The sequence below is a fragment of the Silene latifolia genome, chromosome 9 (genome assembly GCF_048544455.1).
Source record: "Silene latifolia isolate original U9 population chromosome 9, ASM4854445v1, whole genome shotgun sequence".
Taxonomy (NCBI): domain Eukaryota; kingdom Viridiplantae; phylum Streptophyta; class Magnoliopsida; order Caryophyllales; family Caryophyllaceae; genus Silene; species Silene latifolia.
The window spans coordinates 8,569,094-8,577,624 of NC_133534.1; positions in this window are offsets into that span (position 1 = coordinate 8,569,094).

Sequence of the window (8,531 nt, forward strand, 5' to 3'; positions counted from 1 at the left end):
GCTTTCCGCGGTTATCCATGTCGGGTGGATACTCCCCTGATTCTTTAAATTTCAGAATAGCATGGTACCAAGGTTCGGCCTCGGTTTCTTCCGTGTCTCCGATTACATTAACATAGGCAGGTGACGATCTTCGTTCGACACATATTGGCATGGTATCCATGTGATCAGGTATGTTGATCAGAGCAGCTAGCTTTGATAGTGCATCAGCAAACTGGTTTTCATCTCTGGGGAGGTGCACATACTTGACCTCGGTGAACAACTTTTCTAGTTCTTCGATTCTCGCTTGGTATGGAGCCAAGCTATCACTTCGGGTTTTCCACGTCCCGGCCACTTGATTGATCACTAGTGACGAGTCCCCATGTACTACAAGCTTTTTGATGCCTAACTCGAGAGCACTGTGCAAACCGAGTAGGCATGCTTCATATTCAGCCGCGTTATTAGTGACGTTAAAGTCCAACTTGATCGAGATGGGCACATGTTCACCTTCCGGTGAGATGAGTAGAACTCCTATCCCGTATCCCCTATAGTTCGATGCTCCATCGAAATAGAGGTCCCATGTATCATTGTCTATGTGAACGATATCTTCGTCGGGAAACGACCACGTATCCACAACCTCAGTTTCTTCTATCGGGTTATCCGCCAGGAAGTCTGCAACCGCCCTTCCCTTTATCACTTTTAGCGGTACATATTTCAGGTCGAACTCGGAAAGCATTAGAGTCCACCTTGACACCCTGCCGTTCAGAACCGGTTTTTCAAACAGGTATTTAATTGGGTCCATCTTCGAGTGGATGCAGACACTATGGCTGAGCATGTAGTGTCGTAACTTCTTTGTTGCCCATACTAGAGCCAAACATGTCTTTTCGAATTTGAGTATACTTGATTTCATACTCCAAGAACTTTTTACTAATGTAGTAAATCGCTCTTTCCTCTTTATCGATTGTCTGCGCCAGCATTGCCCCCATTGCAGTATCTGTAACTGTAAGATACAGCAACAGTGGTAACCCAGCCGTTGGTGGGCTAAGCACGGGAGGGGAAGATAGTATTTCTTTGATCTTATCGAACGCAGCTTGACAGTGATCATCCCATACGACGTGTTCCCCGACCTTCAACTTCTTGAAAATTGGTTCGCATATCATAGTTAGCCTTGCCACGAACCGACTTATATATTGAATTCTTCCCAGGAACCCTCGAATTTCCTTCTCGGTTTTCGGGTGAGGCATTTCCATTATGGCCTTTATTTTCGATGGGTCCACCTCGATGCCACGGTGGCTAACGATGTGACCCAACAGGTTTGCGGATGTGACTCGAATGCGCATTTTTGTGGATTCAACCTCATGTTATACTTGCGTTAGATCGCTCGAAGAATTTGCGTAATGTACCAAGGTGGCCATCACGCTCCTTTGACTTGACAATCATGTCGTCGACATAAACCTCGACTTCCTTGTGCATCAAATCATGTAACAATGTTGTCACGGTCCTCTGGTATGTAGCCCCTGCGTTTATCAACCCAAAAGGCATTACTGTGTAGCAATAGGTTCCCCATTGCGTTCGAACGCAGATCTTATGCATATCTTCTTTCGCCATCTTGACCGATTATAACCGGCGTACCCATCCATAAAGGATAGTAACGCGTGCTTTGCCGTGTTGTCAACCAGGGTGTCGATGTGAGGTAATGGGAAATCGTCCTTCGGACTTGCCTTGTTTAAATCCCGGAAGTCCACGCAAACCCGAACTTTACCATCTTTCTTAGGCACTGGAACGACGTTAGCCACCCGGTCGAGTATTTCGACACCTTAATGAACCCGACTTTGAGTTGCTTGTCGATTTCTTCTTTGACTTTCAGTGAGACCAATCTGTATGCATTTTGCGTAGCTTCGCTTGACCGGCTTATATCCGGCTTGATTGGGATCTGTGTTCATAATTTCCCTATCAATGCCTGGCATGTCTTTGTAGGACCATGCGAAAACATCTTTGAACTCATGCAATAAATCAATGAACCCCTGTCTTTCGGTGGGACTTAAAGTAGTTCCTATTTTAAGCTCCTGTGGTTCTAAGGTTGTTCCTACATTGATAGTTTCGGTATCTTCGATGATCGAGGTTTTCTGTTCGTATTCTTCCAACCCTTTTATCAACTGTAGAGGTGGTTCTACTTCTTCTTCTTCTTCTTCTTCGACCAACTGTTCATCCTCGACCTCAGTCTCAATGTCATTATTAAAACAATCATTTTCAAAAATTGAATTGCAATGTAAGAGAGACAAGTCGTAAGCAAACTGGTTCATATTATTATTGATTTGAAATTTCGCGAAATGCGCTAACATTTGAGCCAACTGATCAGAACTCAGTGGCGAGATAGGGGTATTCGGGACAGGCCCCGGAATACCACCATTAGGAAAAGGTGCATAGGAAGGGAAAGCTAGGGGAGGGGTATTTTCAACACCTGACTCCTTAGACTCAATCTTAGGACCTAACTCAGACTCAGACTCAGACTCCGACTCAGACTCAGAATCGGTAACATCACTTGGCTTGAACATCTCTCCTTCTCCCGTTGTCAACTTGAAAAGAAGTCCCTTGTTGTCAGTCCACTTGATTGTTTTCCGCCATCCCGTGTTGGTCCTAAGAGGATCCACATCGGTGATGAGGGTAGATGGGTCAAACCGCTCGCTCCTCAGGATCATGCTTACCAAATCTTCGTTTGGTATTGGTGATTTCTTCTCTTCACCGAAAAGGAGACCCATGGCATTCTCGTCACTTATTGGATCCGGTTTGGCTTCTATTGGCATCACGGTCAGAATATCTTCAGGGATGTAATAACAGTCTTGGAATACTTCGATTCCTGGGACCATGATGTTCTTCTTTGGGTCGAAGATAGGTTCGGGGAAGTCCATGCGAGGGAGCTCTTCCCCAGCTTTCACGAAGTGACCGTTTAGAGTTAGGTGATACGGTCCCATTTTAATATCTCGATCGTCGATCGTTCTTCCCCTCTTTTCCCGTAGATCTTTCTCAGTGGGCTCATATCCAAGCCCGAAGGTTACTCCCTTGGCTACGGGTGGTTTTAACTTGAAAGCCTCCTCCCTTCTAGGATATAAAGAGAAACCGAAGTACTTCCCAGTTTTGAGGATCACCTCGCAGACATGACTTCCCGTATATAGATCCATATTTTCTGCTTCGGAGTTCAGCTCGATCATGTTGACAATCTCGAAACCACATGCGTCATTGGCAGTTTCGACCCTTACTTCAGAAGTAATGTCTCCTCCTGCCACAGTAATTGGCGTGGCGTCAATGGTGACGGTTTTGCCATTGAGTGGAACCTTGATTTTTCGATGCAGCGTTGATGTCACGGCCCTTGCAGCATGGATCCAGGGCCTTCCCAACAGTAAGTTGAAGGATGAGCATATGTCAATTACTTGGCAATTTATTTTCTTTTCCACTTGCCCGGTCGTACTACCGGATCGACAAGTCCACTCACTCGACGCACAAAGTGCCATCGAATGCCCGAACTGTCTGCGTAGTGGGGATGAAGTCATTCTTCTCCAAGCCCAGAATATGCGCCGTTTTCAGAGGGAGTACGTTGACGGCCGATCCGTCGTCAACCAAGGTCATAGGGATATGCTTGTTGAGGCACACAGTAGCAATATAGAGGGCCAGGTTATGTCGAGGCCCGAACGGTGGCAGATCTTCGTCGGAGAATGTCACACCATTGGTAATCTGAGGCCGATTCTCGGGCGTGTGAGTGACCATGTCCGCAGGAGTAGCACTTGACGACACGGTCATGTTCATCAAAGCTTGCAACAAAGCTTGACGATGCTCGAAAGAGCTCAGGATAAGTTGCCAGATAGATACGTCGGCTTTAGTCTTTTGGAGTTGCTTGATGAGGGAAGCCTCGGAGGTCGACCCTTCACCAAGAACTTCGACCACTGCCGGCTCCTTTTGAGGTGCTTTACTCGGGATATCCTTAGCTTTCTCCACACGATATGGGCGCCCAGATCTAGTCAAATGGTTTAACTCTAGGGCATCTTGCCTCACCTTTAAGATTTCTTCTTGGGTGTGAGGAATTGTCGCACCTTTGACGAGGTAAACATCATCCTCATCGTCAGCCCAAACGCCATTGATTTCATTGCCGCTTCGGAGTATGTAAGGAGTACAATCGACAACAAAATCCCCGAATGTAATCTCGTTTCTCGAGCTTGGTAGGAATTTGGAGCAATCTACGAATATTCTTCCGACAAAAACCCCTTTCAGACGACATGGGCGAATCAAGTGAGAGTAATCGACACTATCTTCGGTAGAGACAAAGTTAGTGTGGTCGCCAAATGGATTGGTGACGTTGTTGGGCTTTATAGCCGGGATTGGGAGCGTTCCGTTCTCAATCATATCTTGAATTTCGTGCTTTAGTCTAAAGCACCTTTCAGTATCGTGTCCCTTCCCTTGATGAAAGGCACAGTAGGCATTCGGTTTAAACCATTTGCCTTGTTGATCAGCAGGTGGATCCGGAGTTGGACCAATGGGCTTCAATTTTCCTTGGGCCATGAGCCTTTGGAGAGCATAGGCGTAAGTGCATCCGACATCAGTGAATACCCTTGGAGCTTGGCGCGGAGGCCTTTTTTTGACCGTCCATCTAGGAGATTGACAGTTTCAACAAAGTGGGCAGCTGCGGCGCTTTGGCTTTAGATGACGAAGCCCCTTGGTATCCCTTTGGCTTCTCAGCTTCGGCAATTCGGACATCGTCCTCTACCTTTATCCCGATCCTTATCAATTCTTTGAAAGAACCAAAATTCTGGTATTTCAGAGCATTACGGTAAACAGGTCGTAGATTCTTTACGAACTTATCCACCATTTCAACTTCGTCGGGCTTCTTAGCTAATTTCACGCTTTCAGCGCGCCACCTTGCGAGGAATTCAGTAAAACCCTCTTTCTCCTTTTGCGTCATAACCTCCAAAGTTCTTATGTTGGTTTGGATCTCGACATTGTCAAAGATAGTGCTTACTGAACTCCACCGTAATATCTTGAAAGTGGGGAAGTTCTTGAGGTCAAGATTGTAGAACCAAGCCTTTGGGTGTTCACCCAGAGATTGGGCGAAGATTTGAGAGAGCATATCGGCGGGTACTCCCTTTAGTGCTAAGTACCCTTTATAGGCCTTAACGTGGTGGATGGATCTTGAGTGCCCTTGAACTTGGGAATGTCGGTGAGTACCATGTTCGTGGGCAGCTTGTCTGAATCGGGGCATAGGCCCTAGCATTCTCATAGTGAATGTTCTTCCCCTCGGGAGAGCTTCAAACGGTCCTCGATGAACTTGAACCGTTTCTCCGGATCGATCGGTGGAGGGGTGGAGGTGAATCTTCACTCAGCCTAGATTCGATTGCTTCCATTCGGGTCATCATGAGGTTCACGGCCTCAGTAAGCTTGTTAACAGCATCTTCCATTGCCTGACGTCGGGTTTTGGGCGGCCTTTCTACAAGAAAACCCCGTACTGAGTCAATATTTAAAGTAAGAGCCCCTGCACACTTAAGGACACGACCCCAACTTGACTCAAACACAGACCCGACTTGAGATTGACTAACCAGAGGTTCGACTTACGGTTTGATTTAGACATCGGTTCATTTTAGACTCGACAAAACGACATGACTCAAACTGTCATAACTCGATTCTAAACTGGACCCGGTGTGACTAAACCCGTGATTGGGCTAACATAGCCCATGGGTTCGAGTGAAAACGTCCTAAAGGGCCTAGCTTGGACGTTTTTTGTGGACTATCCTAGACCAAAGGGTCGACCAACATGACTCGAAGCCCAAGAGGTGAGCTTGGGTGACCCAACAAGGTCGTGTTCTAGACTCTTGAAACAAACCCGGCCTAACACGGCCATGACCTGGACACGACTCGACGCATTTCATGCTTGGTTGAGGTTCGAGAGACATTTTGGATTGATTTTGAAAAAAAGAAGGATTGATTTGAAAATGAGATTTGAAATGGGCAGCATGCCGGCTATAAAAGCTTGTTTTGGGCCGAAATTCTAGTCCTATTTGGGCAGCATTCCGCGTTTTGAAAATCATGCTAGGTTTGAAAGTAAGTTGTTCAAAAGTTCGGTTTTGAAGAGGACTTGGAATTTTCGAAAAAAGGACTCGGGAAAACATATTGCACATTGTCATTCTCATGTTATAAGGATGTATGCTCCTAGACATCTCTAAGTCTCGGCAAGTCTTCTATAAGAAGGTCTATGCCCTCCATCCTTTTGCGGTCTAATAGAGCGAGGTGTCTTAAGGTAAAGTACCTAGAAGATCCTCCCCATTCCCAAGAACCGCGCGAGGCGAAGTGGAAGCGAGCAATGTGCAGCTTCCTGGCATAGTGGGACGTCGCCCCCCACGCATCACGAAGAAACGCTGGGACGGCCCGGGCAAGTCCTTAAGGGTTTATGCATGAATCGTAGCACTATGAGTAATGTTTTACTTTCCAACACTTTCTTTTCAAGTTTCACCTCGGAGGAAAAGACCCTAGAAACACAGTGTAACTAGTCCTCTTTTCCCCAGCGGAGTCGCCAAACTGTGGACAAGGCCCTCGGGAACTGCGTCCGAGGGATCCACACTAGGCATAATCGACTCGAGGTTCTTTCGAATCGAATTAAGACCAATTAGAGTCGCCACCAAGTTTTTTGGGAACTTGGAACCGTTCAAGTCAACTTTACACCTTTCATCGAAAAGCATAAAGCCCATCGACTACGAGTGATTAAAGATAAAGACTTGTACCCTATATCACTCGATTTGAATGACTCTCGTAATCCAATGGTATTTAGACGGATCCACAAACCATAGATCTTGAGTAAGGGGTGAGGGTACGTGTTGGGAAGCCCATAAGGACACCCAACCCCGCCCGTCGATAACGGCCTCTACTAAGTCAAGTGTCGGATTTCAAACAAGGTCATAGCTACTTTGCGATGTTGATGTGCAAAACGTTGTTCTAACCCTAGCATGTGAAGTTTCTACGTCGTTTTAGATGCAACTAAACTAACTTTGTCAAAGTTGTAATTTAGCATGTGGGTTGATTGATCTAACAACATACAAATAAAACAAACAAGGCTTGATGGGGAATGGGGGAGCCGTTGGGATCTACCTATTACAAACCAGGCATTTCATGCCGACACAACAATAAATAAATTACAACTCGATCTAATTACAATTGCTATAAATAAAACAATACATGACGCAAACCCGCGGCCAATTGGCCTTGAAAACCGTGCACTTGAGGGTGGCCCTCGGCTCACATGACCCACGGTCCTTGGGTCATCCTCGTATTGCGTGCTCGCGCTTAATCTCGTCGAATTAGACATAGGGCTATGCACCAAAGCATGCATTAGCATAAACCGGGCCATGTTGCTTTCGACAACATGCGGTTTACTACGCTTTTACAAGCATCGGGAACAACCGTCTAACCAAATAAGACCAAGGTTTTTTGAAAAAGTTTTGACTCAAAAGAAGTAAAACAAAATTAGAAGATTACAACTCGATAAACAAAACCGTAAATTACAAGCTATAAACGACAAAGAACAAAAGATAAACAAAAGAGGGGGACGAACAAAGAAGGCCAAAATACACGACCAAAGCACACGGCCAAGACACGGCCCAACCAAAGCCAACCTAGTTCCTAAGTTAGATTAATTGATTCGATCGAATGATTGCGAAAAGGAATCGAAAACAAGTTAGAAAACGAGTTAAAAACGATGTTGATTGATTGTCGCGCAATGGTGCATTCTACACGGCCTAATGGGTCCAATTAGGTCAGATATCATAAGATTAATGCTTACTCGTCGAGTGTTAATAGGGAGGTGCTAATCACGCACTCCTATGCTAGCGAGAAATCAAGTGATAAGAAAGATGTGTTCAGTTATTTACAGAATTGTTAGTTGATTTTATAACTTACGTCGAAGCCACCTAAAGTGTCTAATTAAATTATTGAATTGAATTAAAGTCATCTAATTACGTCCTAGGTTAACAATCAGAGGTTAAACTAACATACAACGGGTCCTAAGGTCCATCGATTTGGCCGAAACAGTAAGAGGGTCGAAAACGAAGATCGAAGTTAGATAACTTGTTTTATTTATGCCCTACCTTGAACACGAGGATATGTAAATGAGACGGGGGTGTACGACCGACAGAAGGAGCGGTTTCTTTTCCCATCTCAAGTCAACGCGGGTGTTCATGGTGGTACTTTAACTCATACTCGGACTAACTAGTTTCATAGTTAATTTAAAACAATCGAAAAACAAACCAAAACAAACGAAAAAACAAACTAAAAAAGCATAAAAAAACGAAATAAAAAAGGAAAGAGAAGGGGATTTGATGCACCCTCAACCTACATGTATCGTTGACACCGTCTTGGGTCGTAATCGAAGGTAGATTTTATCTCGAGAGGCCGTCGTCGACGAAGAACAAAGCAACACGCGCGTTTTGGAAAGTTTCTGGATAGCAGTTTTAAAACAGTGATATCTCCCTCGTTTCACGACGAAAATTCAATCCGAAAGATGTTTTAAAAACTAGAAAGAG